Genomic DNA, 15,281 nt, shown 5'->3' on the forward strand with positions numbered 1-15,281 from the left:
TCATTTTTACAGTGTAGGAGCTAGAAAAACTCGTTTCAATTGCTCTTACAGTAGGGGATCAGGTTCTTCTCATTTTTTTCAATTAAGTTGTGCACATTTCTTCACATATATTTTGTATGGCGTGGAGGCTGCCGATGATGATAAGTGGTCTGCTCAATTCAGACACTCTGTTCATCACCACCCCCTTTTGTAAATCGATTTTGGCCACTATAGGTGTGGCAGGGTATACTCAGACATGAGTCCCTTTCTCACTGCTCCATCAGGATTCAAGCAAGCCGGGCCGAAGACGGCTGAAATGCCAGAAACCGGTCCCCGGTAGCTTGTCTCCTTTCTGGTAAAGAATTGGCTTGGTAGTTTAGTCTGCCCTGTTCCCATGATGCACTGGGCCAGGGACAGACTGATTTGCATATAGCCAGGTTCTGAGCTGGGATGGGGCAGTGAGATAAATAACGGTGATGGATCAAGCCCTGATCTTTGGACTGGGTAAGAGTGGTCTGCTCAATTCAGACACTCTGTTCATCACCACCCCCTTTTGTAAATCGATGATGATAAGTGGAGCACACTGATGAGAATCCATCAGTAGCTCCCTGGAGGGTGTTTCCGTGAGGTGCCTCCACACCTTTCAAACATTTGTTTGTGGCGGAGGGGAGAAATTGTGGGAAGTGAGAAACACACACAGTACAGTTCCTGGAGCAGATAGACACAAACATTTTAAATATTTTAAATAGGGATAGGAGCACTCAGAGTGTACAGCATTGTTGAGCTGGTACCTAAAGTAGTGTCACCATTAAAAGGTGTGGAGAATGCTCATGATGTTTGATCCCAAGATATAAAGCAGGTTTTTTGTGATAAAAAGTTAAGAGTGAAGGGCAACATGCATTATTTCCCTCTGTAGCTCCTTTCTGCAGAGGTTATTGAGTGGTGGGATAACAGCAGCTAGGCTTCAAAAAGTGGACTCATTTAGCTTCACAAGCAAATTATCCTGAGCCTGAGCTGACTCCAGTATCTGAAATCTAAGTGCAGAATGGCCAATGTGGACAGCTAAAATGACCAATTGCTCTCGTGCGTAGGAGAAAATGACTAAACAGGTGTAAACCAATGTTTTTTTTGTGTTGCTGATGCAGACCCATACTCTCGAGGTTTGTTTCTGAATGTAGAAATCGTAGACCACCGGACATAACATCAGTAAGCATCCCAGATTTGGTGCAGGTGATCCCACTGCATTAGCAAAACAATGATACATTGTCTTGGAACCAAACAAAAGATTCTTGACATTCTTCTTCTATCCACGTAAATTGCAAGACTCACTTCATCAGACTTCCCAGTGGTTCTGCTTTATAAACAGACTTGCCCACATATTTATAACAATAGGCTGTGAGACCCACGAATTATTGCGACCATTTATTTCTTGATGTTTGTTGCCCCTATAACAGCATTCACCATTTCAGTTTAACTTTGGATGTCCCTGATACATTACAACCATCACCTTAGGTTGACATAATCACTTTTGATCATCATAACCCATCCCTACAACTTTTTTAAACTCTTGTAAAACTTTATCAACTTCCCCTAACATCCTACCGGATTAATAAATATAATTTTAAAATACAAAACTTAACTCATAACTTAAAAAATATCTCTAACCACTTTTTGGAAAATTGCAGCTGCTGATGCCACTGTAAAATACAAAAGGCACTAGTATGTCCCAAATGGTGTTACGAAGAATTAAAAATATTTCGACTCTACATGTAAATGATGTTATTGCTTCACCTAATCTAAAATACTGACAGCAATCACATCCAGTAAGGCACTTAGCATCTTTGTTACATTGCATTGAGGATGCGTGTCTATAATTTATACCAATTCAGGCTGTGTAAATCCAAACAAACACACATTTTTCCTACTTATTTGAGCTTAAGCATCATTGGGATCAACCATCACAAAGCCCAAGTTTATCGACATTATTCTACAGTGGCACCATGTTAAAATGCAACACAGGTTATGTAGCATCCTGCTACAATAACCACAGACACTATGGATTGCTAATACTGGAGCTTTATTATTACACATCCATCCTTGTTCCTGTCCCTACTCTAACTGACCCTTTCCTGTGTCTGCCCCTCCTCTTCCTCTGGCCCCCTAGCTCCGCCCACTCCCAACTACTGGTGTGCTGACTTCACAACATCTCCCCCCTTTGTAACAAAACAAACAAAACATACTGACTTCTCAGTCCATCTCCACTATCAGTCTCTTGGGTGGACGTATGTCGTGATGAGTGTTCGCCAGTGGTTCGTCTTTGAATAGACAAGCTCTGTTACTGATGTCTGGAGAGATGGGGCCTTCAGTGTCTGAGGTGCCTATGGCGAGCTCAGTTTGATATCGGCAGTCTGTCCTCCTTTGTGACTCTTGCTCACGTGACGCTCGGCCCCTTTTCCACGGGGATGTTATTCTAGTTCCCTTCCGAGTGTCTGCATGTATTTTTGCTTCATTTTGCCTTGTCAGGTCGAGAACAACACTGTCCTCCTGTTTCGAGTCTGGGATGCCAGCCGGTGGGGTATGAGCTGGGGAGGCCATCTTGGTATGGCTTGGAGATTGATTGGCTGCCTCGGGTTGCCTCTCCCACTCCTGCTCGCGTCTAGAACAGGCAAACCTTGGAACCGGCTGGGTAGTTGTATGTTTCGTTCTTATCCGATGATGACTTGGCTCTCCTGACGCGTCCGGCTTCCCTTGCAGATCGACTGGTTGGTCCGTCTTTATTTGGGTGCTACTGGCCACGATATCTGTTTCCATTTTATAGGACCAGGACCTTCGAGTCAACCTTGCTGCCCCTACCCGGGGTGACGGTGTAGTATTTGTGTCGCGATGCACCTGTGCTCGATGTGGCAGGTCGTCTGGTGGAGTGATCGAGTGTGCATTGACATTGGTGTGAGACACGTCGCTCTTGACGGGAAAAGTGTCCCTTGGTCCGCTGATGTGTTCAGGTGCTTGGCGCCATGGCCGTTGTCGGGACCACGACTCTGTCGACTCGAAGGATCGGACCGAGATGCTATCTGAATCAGAGGGGTCCTCCCTCACTTCCCTCTGAGAATGTTTCTTTACGAATGTTGCGCGTGGCCGTTGTCGGGACCACGATTCTGCCGACTCAAAGGATCGGACCGACATGCTTTCTGAATCAGAGGGGTGCTCCGTCAGTTTCCTCTGTGAGTGTTCCTTTGGGAATGTCTTACCAGGTGGTCTTCGGAACCGGGTAGTCCGTGACGAGCTGCTTTCCGTCTCGGAATTGTCTGTGAAAAGCTTCTCCGTGTGTCTTTGTTGGAACATCTTCAATGTTGTCTCATTTGGGAGATTGTTTGAGGATTCCGTGCTTGTTCCTTGTGCTTGATCCCAAGCTTTTGCCTCTTCGTCCTTCTCGCCTGATGTTACCCATCTACGCTCTGTTTCTACGTTGTCGCGGGGCCCATGGATGCTTTTAGGCCCATGACTGCATGGATCTTTTCTTGCTTGTTGTTGTTATGCGGGACCAGTCCGTCTTGTGTGATCTGGTTCTCCTTCCCAATTGTTTGGTGCTCTAGTATCTCTGCCCTGTTGGTGGTGTGTTCTCCTGCTGGATGATGTTCCCTCAGACACGTCTTCACAACTTGACGAAGAGTGTTCTTGCGCCAATTTCCAGTTGTGACCATTTTGGGCTCTCCTTCTATAGTTTGTCTTCCTTACTCTCTTGTTGTGTAAGTTGCCATCTTGTTCAGGGGTGCGATCTGTCCCACTTGACACTCCTCCTTTGTCAGACTTTGAATGACACTTTGAGGGTGAAGAACTCTTTGAGGTTGTCCTTTGACTGATTGACTCAGAGTACTCCTTGTCACTGTGTCTCTCCCGTTGGCCAAACTTTGAATGACACCTTGAGGGTGAAGAACTCCTTGAGGTTGTCCTTTGACTGTTTGACTCAGAGTACTCCTTGTCACTGTGTCTCTCCCGTTGTCTTTTCATTGGTCTGCCTTCCCTCTCTCTATTTTTTGATTTGTCTGCTTTTCGAGTTTCATCTGTCCAGGCGTCTTGATAATTTGCCTTCAGATTCGGGACCTTTGATTTGTCTCTTGCCTTGACGTGCATTCCAATTTCAGCCTTCCTGATGATTTCCTCTAGCGACCACTTTCCTCGCAAGATCTTGAGCTTTGTGTCGGGGTTTGCGCAGCCTTCAATTATCCGGAGTCCAACTGCGTCCTCATTCGTAAAGGTGTTGAAGTGGCAGCCTTGTACCAGGTTTTTCAACCGAGTGATGAAAGTAGGCAGTGGTTCACCTGGTTCCTGCCGAGCTGTGTTGAAAGCGATGCGCTCTCGATCCACTTCCGCTTTTGCGGAGAGGCGGGCACATAGCTTCTCTTGGAGTCTTTTATAGATGTCTGTGTCTTCTTCGGAAAATGTTTCGATTGGGCATCGGCCCTCTGGACCCACCAAATGGAGAAGCAGCATTAGACATTTCCTCTCTCTTTGTTCACCCTTGGCGTCCAGGAAATCACTCAATGTGGCCAGCCATTGGTTCCGTTTGAGACACAGACTCCAGGTGTCCGTCGGCACCCCTGGGGGTGGTACTTTAATGCAGGGATTGAACTGTTGTGCTATTTCTTCCCCCGCCATGAGAGGAGGATTTTGATGGATCATATTCGCAGGGCGCGGGCTGTTCACTCGTCTTCGTAGTTGATCTTCTTTAGTCAACACCTGCGGTCTGGTCATATGCTGGGACGTTGGCAATGCTTGTTTGGCCTTCGCCAGTATTCGTTTGGTCTTCGCCAATGCTTGATTCTGTTATATTCGCCAATGCTTGTTGATCTGCGTGTATCAATGCTTGTGTCTCTTTGCATGGATCAATGCTTGTTTCTTTGCACGTACCAATGCTCGTTGATTTGCATGTATCAATGTTTGTCTAATTGTATGTATCACTGCTTGTTTGTTTGCATGTATCAATGCTTGTTTACTCTTAGCCAATACTTGTCCTTGCAGGCACCAATGTTTGTTGACTTCCCTTTACCAATGCTTGTTGACTTTGTTCTTGCCAATGTTTGTTCACTTTCTGGCTGTTGCCTGACTCCAAGATGGCCGCCTATGAATCACACAGGGTATGTCCTTGAAATCCGCCTGACTCAAAGATGGCCGCCGCTATGGGAATCTCGTTTCCCACGAGATCTCAGTCTCATTCAAGCCTCCAGACTCACGTCTCTTCACTCGGCACTCACCGGCAGCCGATTTCTTCAGGCAGCTCACCCTCCGCACCTCTCCAGACGCTCCTCGGGCACCGGAGCAGTCGGACACGATCCAGGTGAGCTCCCGATTCCACTTCGTGGCTCGCAGGCGATGTCTCACGCATCAGGGGTGAGCTTTTCTTCCGTTTTGGCGCGAACAGCGCTCTCACTTCTGGGCTCACCCACGGGGCTTCCGCAGTGCTCCAGGCGCCCTCTTGCAACCAGGGCATTAGGCAGGATCGGGGTGGGCTCCCGATTCCTCCTTACTTTAAATTCCCGCTTTCCTTCGCCGGCACCGTGCCAAACCTCATGCATCGGGCGTGAGGTTTTCCGACCTCAGATCTCCCTCGGGCTCCGCGTTCAGTGCTTTCAGCAGCGCTTGGCAGGCGGTCTTCGTGGGGCACCGTCCTCCACGCTGAGGCACTTTCTCTCCTCTTTTGGGGCTTGGCAGAGTCAGAGTGGGCTCCTGACTTCTGCTCGTGCAGCACTTACTAGTCTTTGCACGCTTCCTGCGTGAGTCGTGTTTTGGCGCGAAGGGGTCTCTTCTTCTTCGAGCGTTTTAACGCTCGGTGCCTTGGCTCCCTCTTGGATCCCTCTCAACTGCTGGGGGAACAGGGTCACCTGCTACTGGCTTCTTGTTTCAGGCAGCAACTTCGTTTTCCTTGGTCAGCGTTTCCTTCTCCTCGAGGCTGCCTGGGGACAGGGCTCTCTTGTGGGGTTCTGTGGGCTAGGTTCAAGCCCATCCCACCCTCGTCGCCAGTTGTAGCATCCTGCTACAATAACCACAAACACTATGGATTGCTAATACTGGAGCTTTATTATTACACATCCATCCTTGTTCCTGTCCCTACTCTAACTGACCCTTTCCTGTGTCTGCCCCTCCTCTTCCTCTGGCCCCTAGCTCCGCCCACTCCCAACTACTGGCGTGCTGACTTCACAACATCTTACACCGTCCACAGCATAGTCACAATCCACCTTTCAAGGTAAATCCTTTGAGCAAACCTAGATTGTAAGAAAGTACTTTCATAACCAAGCACAAACATGAAGGCCTTCGTCCCCACTATCATAAGTGTCTGAGCCATTGGCATTGGGATCAGATTTCATAAGCAGTCATTTTGTGTTTCCAACTCAAAAGATATGAGCCTTTCTTGAAAATGCAAACTCTGTGCACCTTGCAAGTGAGTCTGTCCTTCTCCAATGCTTGCAGCAGTTTCTTCCTCAGAGAAAAGTTTAGAAAAATGTGTCCAAATGGTGCGTGTCTGGCATGCTGTGCTTCTTGCCCTTGACCAGAGTTCATGCTTGGACCTCACCCCTCGACCCAGACCCCAAACACAACACCAGAGATGCCTGACTGCCAAGAAACAGCCAGTGCATGCACCCTCACTGTCTCAAGACTAAAGCACGGGCTAAAATTACAGCAGGCTCATCAGAAAAGTGCAGGGTGTTGTCATGGGTGCTGTGAGCACCCAAGTTCTCTTGAGAGTGGCAACCAACTTGAGTGCAGCTTGGAAATTAAGCCATGCCCCACCCCTGCAGCACCCATTGCTATCCAGTTTGCCTGCTAGGAAGGATCTATGGTCCGGCTCAACATACCTTGCCTTGTATGGGAGCCATCTTCTTAGAATTTCTGCTCAATATCTCTGCCCGGGTAGTAGTTCCCCCAGCATCTTAAGAAAACAACAAAGCAGAGGGAATCACAGCCACCAGAGTTAATATCCCACTTACATTCAAAAGCCTCGAAAAGCTATCCATTACAGTATTTTAATGGTAAATAAAAGATAATTATGAGCTTTTGAATTCCTTGAGTGCATGAATTCCTTGAGAATGCATGATTCCTTGAGAGTGAATGATTCCTTGAGACTTCATGAATCCGTGAGAGTGCATGATTCCTTGAAAGTGCATGAATTCCTTGAGAGTGCATGGTTCCTTGAGAGTTCATGAGTCCTTGAGAGTGCATGATTCCTTGAGAGTGCATGGTTACTTGAGAATGCATGATTCCCTGAGAGTGCATGATTCCTTGAGAGTTCATGAATCCGTGACAGTGCATGATTCCTTGAAATTGCATGAATTCCTTGAGAGTGCATGGTTCATTGAAAGTGCATGAATTCCTTGAGGATGCATGATTCCTTGAGACTTCATGAATTCGTGAGAGTGCATGATTCCTTGAAAGTGCATGAATTCCTTGAGAGTGCATGGTTCCTTGAGAGTTCATGATTCCTTGAGAGTGCATGATTCCTTGAGAGTCCATGGTTCCTTGAGAATGCATGATTCTTTGAGAGTGCATGATTCCCTGAGAGTAACTGTAATCAAAAGGGTCCACCTCAAGGGTTTTTTTTTAGTGTGTATCCTGATGACTCTGGAATACACACACTTGTTTAAAATACCCCTCACACACCAAAAGGGCCCTTGGTGTCATGCTTCATCATCGGGGTCTTCCCGCCCGGCTGCCGGACGGGGCAGTGCTGCGACAAGCGACTACGCTGGAGCACCTTTTTAATTGTTGGTGCTATGTGAGTGAATTGGAGTGAGTGTCAGTGGGGTCAGGAGTGATATAAAGGTGATGTTAAAAAATACCTGGCCTAGTGATAAAAAAACTATTTAATAAACACTGGCTGGTATTGTTAAAAAAAGTGAAGTCGGAAAGAGTAAGCGGGATTATGAGCTTACTTTCCTGTGTGGGTCGACGTGTTTCAGGGCGCCATGCCCCTTCGTCAGGACCGGGGTAAGAGATCCCCCTGTCACTCACTAGAGTGTCGCCACAATGGGTGTATTTACAAACAAGTGAAGAAAAGATCTATGTGTATGGATATATACTTTATATTCTAATACACATCCCTTTCTAAAAAAGATACTCATGTAGTATGCCTGAAAAGACAAGAGCACGGTATTATTAATGCGCGGATCCCAAAGCGCTATTTTCTAAGTACCTGTAAGAAAAAGTGGACAAACATACACATAGCCGTTGTCCATCCCTAGGAAACCCAGGGAGGGATCTGTAATTTTACATTGATAGTCACACACAAAAACAGAAATCACACATTATATACATATATAGTGCAGAAAGGTTGGCTGTACTTAGTTTCAATACATACTTATTATGGTGAGGAACAGTGCCTCATGGGCCAACACTAGATCGAAGGGTATTAAAGGGGTCCAACTGCAGGTGGGATAAAATGAAACAGAGATGCATATGTAGAGGGTTTTGTCTTAGTATTCTGGTGGTGAGTATCTGAGAGTTATATTAGTGGCACCCCATATGCCACTATCTACTTGTCCTTCTTTGCTGGCTATGCCGTACTTACTCAACCCCCAGCCTCGTTGTGCTTCCTCCTCCGTCCGTGGCCTCCGTGGTAATGAGGATGGAGGTAGGGGCGGGAGTTTAAATAGCTGCGATAATTGGTAAATTGGGGTGGGTCTGATTGTTACAAGGTCGCTGATACCGGACACCTGTGCTCGAAAAAATGGAGTGGCGAGATCCGGTTACTCTGGTGGCCATTGTAAGCTGGTCACCACCAGTGGTTTCACATGGGGAAAAGTGTTGGGTTTAAAGGTGCCCCGTAGTATTTGCTCTGTAAGGCATTGTTTCTTAAATATAGGATGTCAGAAGAAGGCTAGGGAGCTTCATATTCCGACTGGGTGCGGCCGCCGAGTTGAGCGGAGGAGTGTTTCTGGGCCGCGCATGCGCGATCTGCACCGCGATGCTCGGCAAAGCCTGAGCATGCGCGAACATGCGTGGGGAAGACTGAGCATGCGCGGAGAAGTGCGTTCGGACTTCGCGCATGCCCAGTGTGTCCCGCAGGTCAAGAGCCTCACTATGAACGCTGGGACAACCGATCTCCTGATGCAAGTGATGCACAGGGTCTGGAGTGTCCCAAGAGGATTCTTAAAGCGTCTTTATTAAAAATACAAATGCTGATTATGGTAGATTGGTATAGAAATGCAAAAAACACGGCAGTAATGGTTTTGCTAAGAATAATATATGGGGACAGCTAAGTAAATGCTTGTAGACTCGTGACATGACTCTATATGCTGCAAATCTTTTACCAGACACATGAGGGGCAGCTGATTGGGCACAGGTCATATGGTTTGTAGATACAGTTTACAAGAAGGGTTTTATGCAGCAATTCTGTAGCAGACACAGACAATGACAACTGGTTTAGCAACTATCACTTCATAATGCTGGTCAGGAATTTAGATTAGACCAGGGTATATCATCATTTAGTCCGGTACGATGTGTACCTAGACGATGCACCCAGCGTTGTTCCTTTTCTAGTAAGTTTTTGTCATTCTTGAAGACTTCGATGACTGTCCATTTCAGGTCATGAATGCTATGGCCCTTTGTAACATAATGTGTCGCCATTTTTGTCGTGGTTTTTTTACAGCGCACATTGCTGCGGTGTTCATTCATGCGAATTTTCACAGGTCTACTCGTCATCCCTACATATTCTTTATTACAGGGACAGGTGATTAGATAAACCACGTTGCGACTGTTACAATTTGTAAAGGCGTGTTGTTCCCATGTGGTTTGATTAGAGAACATGATGGTGCGGCTTTTTTGCGTGTACTGACAAGACGTGCATGAACCACATGGGTGGTGGCCTCCTATTTCAGAAAGTCTGGTAGGGGCATTGGACTCCGGGGTCCTCGGCCTTGTGTTGACCAGTATGTCTTTCAGATTTTTGCCTCTTCTGTGCGAGAACATTGGTTTTGGAAAATCAAGTTTGCCGCAATTTAGCATTCTCCAATGTTTGTTAATAATTTTTGTGATGTGGTTTGAGTTAGTGTTATATGTTGTAACACAGATGGGTCTTGGGTCAGGCCCTTTTGTCTCTGTTTCTTCTAGCAGGGCCTCTCTGTTATTGTTGCGGGCTCGCTTTTGGCCCTTCTTGATGATAGCCTTTGGATAGTTTCTGTTGAGTAATTTGCACTCCAGATCTGCTGCTTGGGTCTTACAATCTCTGATGTTGCTGCAATTGCGTCGCAAGCGGAGAAACTGCCCATAGGGTAAATTCTCGCGTAGGTGTCGAGGGTGGAAGCTGTCAAAAAGTAACAAGCTATTCTTAGCTGTGGGTTTAAAATGTGTACTAGTTTGCAGTCTCCCATCAACCGGGTAGATGTTCAGATCAAGGAACACAAGGTTCTCTTTGGAAACCGTGTGAGTAAACTTTAGGAACTGATCTTGTTGGTTGAGCCAACCTATAAATAGGTTGACTGAGTCCTGATCACCCTTCCAGATTACTAGCACATCGTCGATGTACCTCTTCCACATTACTACATGGTCTCTGTAGGGATTCTGGTTGCTCAGGATCTTGGACGTTTCGAGGTGGTGTACGTACAGACCTGCCAGACTAGGCGCACAGGTGCTGCCCATACTCGTGCCATGTTTCTGTAGGTAGTAAGTGTTTTCATACTGAAAGTAGTTCTTCATCAGTGTGAGAGAAATGCACTCAAGTACCACCTGTCTTGGAGTATGGTATTGCCAGGCGGTGGAGAAGAGAACTTCCTCTATTATTTCCAAGGTTTCTTTGTGGGGGAGGCTTGTGTAGAGACTCTCTACATCCAAACCTACTAAGAGTTGTTGTTCTGGGTCCAACTGTATCTCCTTCACCAGTTGCAAGACAGCTTTCGTGTCTTTTAAGTAGGTACTAGTAGTTTGTACGATGGGTCTAAGAAAAGCATCGGCGAACTTTGATAAGGGTTCTAGGATTGAATTGATACCAGATACTATAGGGCGCCCAGGTGGATATGGGGCCACTTTATGAATTTTTGGTATCGTATAAAAATACAGTGTAATGGGGTTGTCCTGAATCAGAAAATCACTCTCTTTTTTAGAGATCCAGTCAAAAGCTGTCGCTTCCTCGACCATTATCTGGATGCAGACTCTGACCTCTTCAGTTGGGTCATCTCTCAGTACTTCATAGTTGCGTCTGTCCTCCAACAGTTTTCTACATTCCCTATCGTAGTTCTCATAGGTTTGTATAACTGTGGCCCCGCCTTTATCGGCTGGTTTGATCACGATTTCTTGGTTATTGGCCAGTTCTTGTAGTGCAATTCTCTCTAGTCTGGAGATGTTCTGAAATTTGGTACCTGTGTCAGTGGGCAGTTTCTCTAGATCCTCCATGACCGCTTTCTCAAAAGCTAGGAGTTCGACCGGTATTGTGGAGTCCGGTGGGGTAAACTTGGACTTTTTCTTTAGTCCCGTGTCAGATTGATCATTAGACGTAATCTCAGAGTTCTGGAAGAATGCTCGTAGCTTTAGTTTTTGCATGAACTCTTTCATTTCTTGACAGATTTTGAATTTGTCCATTTTGTTGGTTGGGACAAAACCCAATCCCTTGGACAGGACTTTCTCTTGGGCTTCTGTTAATTGTAACTCAGAAAGGTTTACCACTAGGTTCCTCGACTGGTTGATGCTGTCTGGCTCCGGGTTGACACTCCTGGGGGTACTGTTGGTTGTTGATTCCAGTGTACCTGAGTGCCCTTTCGGTTTCTTCCCTTTCGGGGGCCTTGGTGCTGGCCTAAAAAAGGGGGTGGGCCATAGTAGTTAAATGAGGGTGCCTGTTGGTTCCAAGGTTGGAACTGGTTGTCCATATAGGGTGGCATTGGTGGATATTGCATGTATCCAGGATGCCCTTGGTAGAGAGTCCATCCTCTCCCGCCTTGTGGATATGGTCTTCTATAGGGTCGCCCACTACCTCTGGCGCCCTGATTACTGTTCCTACTTGAACCTGAACTGTTGGAGCTTGTGTCAGAATTGTCTGTCTCTTGATCACTGTTGTGATCCTTGGACACATAGTCTTTTTTGATATATGGATATATGCGTTCTTGTGTTTTTTTTTCACTAGGCCAGGTATTTTTTAACATCACCTTTATATCACTCCTGACCCCACTGACACTCACTCCAATTCACTCACATAGCACCAACAATTAAAAAGGTGCTCCAACGTAGTCGCTTGTCGCAGCACTGCCCCGTCCGGCAGCCGGGCGGGAAGACCCCGATGATGAAGCATGACACCAAGGGCCCTTTTGGTGTGTGAGGGGTATTTTAAACAAGTGTGTGTATTCCAGAGTCATCAGGATAAACACTAAAAAAAAACCCTAGAGGTGGACCCTTTTGATTACAGTTACTTTTACATGAGGAGGACGTGCCCACCTCGGTGCCACGCATAACTACCTCTTCCTCCCCCCTTTTGATTTCCCTACTCTTTAGACAGCGCGCAGCTGTGGGAGTGCTCTCTCTCAATTTCTTGATTGAGACTACCAGTATTTCTGGAACAACACAGGACCACCAATTTGTAGGTCTCTGTGTCACCTTTACTTACACTCTATCTGTATGTGCACATCACAGTTAGTCTGCACACATAGTTACATCACACATTAAGTTAGTTTCTCACCATGGAGGACGCAGCAGGCCTCACCTTCGATGACGAAGAAGTGGATAGATTACTAGCTAACGTTCGCCCTTTTGAAGGGCTAAGCAACTCTGAACCAGGCACAAACGACAGCGATTGGGATGAACTGGCTGTTCTGAGGAGAACACAGATAAAGACAGCCTTACATGGCCTACTGATGTCAGAATACCTAAAAACTAAAACTGCCCCTTCGGGCCTAATAGTAAAAAATGAACCATTCATTTTCACACATGACCTGGAATTCAAGAGGGACTGGTCATTGATAAGTTGGAGGTGCACCTGGTGGTGGTCCTGATTATAAAAACCGCCACCAAACTTACACAAGAATTAAAAATAGAGAGAACCAAACTTGAGGTGAAGATTAAGAGTTACCTCTCTCCAGCCGCCCTCAAGAAGAGACTTGAGGAACTTAATCATGAAATGACGGATTTTGAACTTACCCTAAAGAAAAGCAAATCTAAAAAACACAAAAAAGATACAGAGGGGTTCAAACAAGAACGCATATATCCATATATCAAAAAAGACTAAGGGGGTCATTATGATGGCAGATTTCCCACATACTCCGGGCCGGCGGAAGCCACCACCGGCCCGGAGGATGCGGGAAATCCGCCGAGGAGGCTTGAAAGACCCACCGCCATATTAGGATGGCTGGTGGGTCTCACAATCTGTCCTCCGCTTTTCCGCCGCGGTCGGAAGGCGACCACGGCGGAAAAGCACTAACATGGCTGGCGGTGTCTATCAGACACCGCCAGCCATATTAGGATGTAGGGAAAGTAATGCTTTTCCGCGGCGGCTTTTCCGCCGTGGAAAAGCATACGGACATTCACTTGCAACGGGCCCCTGGGTGAAGGTTGCGTGTGGGTGCACATGGGGGGTACCTATGGTACCCCCCTGCCTTTGTGTGCACAAAGCGGCAGGCACCGCGCGGTGCCTGCCGCTTTGTGCATGCAAATGCACTGCTTTCATTTTTTACATTGCGGCGGGTGCTGCTTCAAGCAGCACCCGCCGCAATGTAAAACATACAGGATGTGACCGCCAGGGTGGCGGTCACATCCTAATTGCCATGGAGGGACCGCCGCTGCCCATGCGGACGGTCCCTCCTACTCAGGGGTGGCGGACGTCGCCATACTAATCGGCCCCTATGTGTCCAAGGATCACAACAGTGATCAAGAGACAGACAATTCTGACACAAGCTCCAACAGTTCAGGTTCAAGTAGGAACAGTAATCAGGGCGCCAGAGGTAGTGGGCGACCCTATAGAAGACCATATCCACAAGGCGGGAGAGGATGGACTCCCTACCAAGGGCATCCTGGATACATGCAATATCCACCAATGCCACCCTATATGGACAACCAGTTCCAACCTTGGAACCAACAGGCACCCTCATTTAACTACTATAGCCCACCGCCTTTTTTTAGGCCAGCGCCAAGGCCCCCGAAAGGGAAGAAACCGAAAGGGCACTCAGGTACACTGGAATCAACAACCAACAGTACCCCCAGGAGTGTCAACCCGGAGCCAGACAGCATCAACCAGTCGAGGAACCTAGTGGTAAACCTTTCTGAGTTACAATTAACAGAAGCCCAAGAGAAAGTCCTGTCCAAGGGATTGGGTTTTGTCCCAACCAACAAAATGGACAAATTCAAAATCTGTCAAGAAATGAAAGAGTTCATGTGAAAACTAAAGCTACGAGCATTCTTCCAGAACTCTGAGATTACGTCTAATGATCAATCTGACACGGGACTAAAGAAAAAGTCCACGTTTACCCCACCGGACTCCACAATACCGGGCGAACTCCTAGCTTTTGAGAAAGCGGTCATGGAGGATCTAGAGAAACTGCCCACTGACACAGGTACCAAATTTCAGAACATCTCCAGACTAGAGAGAATTGCACTACAAGAACTGGCCAATAACCAAGAAATCGTGATCAAACCAGCCGATAAAGGCGGGGCCACAGTTATACAAACCTATGAGAACTACGATAGGGAATGTAGAAAACTGTTGGAGGACAGACGCAACTATGAAGTACTGAGAGATGACCCAACTGAAGAGGTCAGAGTCTGCATCCAGATAATGGCCGAGGAAGCGACAGCTTTTGACTGGATCTCTAAAAAAGAGAGTGATTTTCTGATTCAGGACAACCCCATTACACGGTATTTTTATACAATACCAAAAATTCATAAAGTGGCCCCATATCCGCCTGGGCGCCCTATAGTATCTGGTATCAATTCAATCCTAGAACCCTTATCAAAGTTCGCCGATGCTTTTCTTAGACCCATCGTACAAACTACTAGTACAAACTTAAAAGATACGAAAGCTGTCTTGCAACTGGTGAAGGAGATACAGTTCGACCCAGAACAACACCTCTTAGTAGGTTTGGATGTAGAGAGTCTCTACACGAGCCTCCCCCACAAAGAAACCTTGGAAATAATAGAGGAAGTTCCCTTCTCCACCGCCTGGCAATATCATACTCCAAGACAGGTGGTACTTGAGTGCATTTCTCTCACACTGATGAAGAACTACTTTCAGTATGAAAACACTTACTACCTACAGAAACATGGCACGAGTATGGGCAGCACCTGTGCGCCTAGTCTGGCAGGTCTGTACGTACACCACCTCGAAACGTCCAAGATCC

Source organism: Lissotriton vulgaris, chromosome 6 (genome assembly GCF_964263255.1).
Source record: "Lissotriton vulgaris chromosome 6, aLisVul1.2, whole genome shotgun sequence".
NCBI lineage: Eukaryota > Metazoa > Chordata > Amphibia > Caudata > Salamandridae > Lissotriton > Lissotriton vulgaris.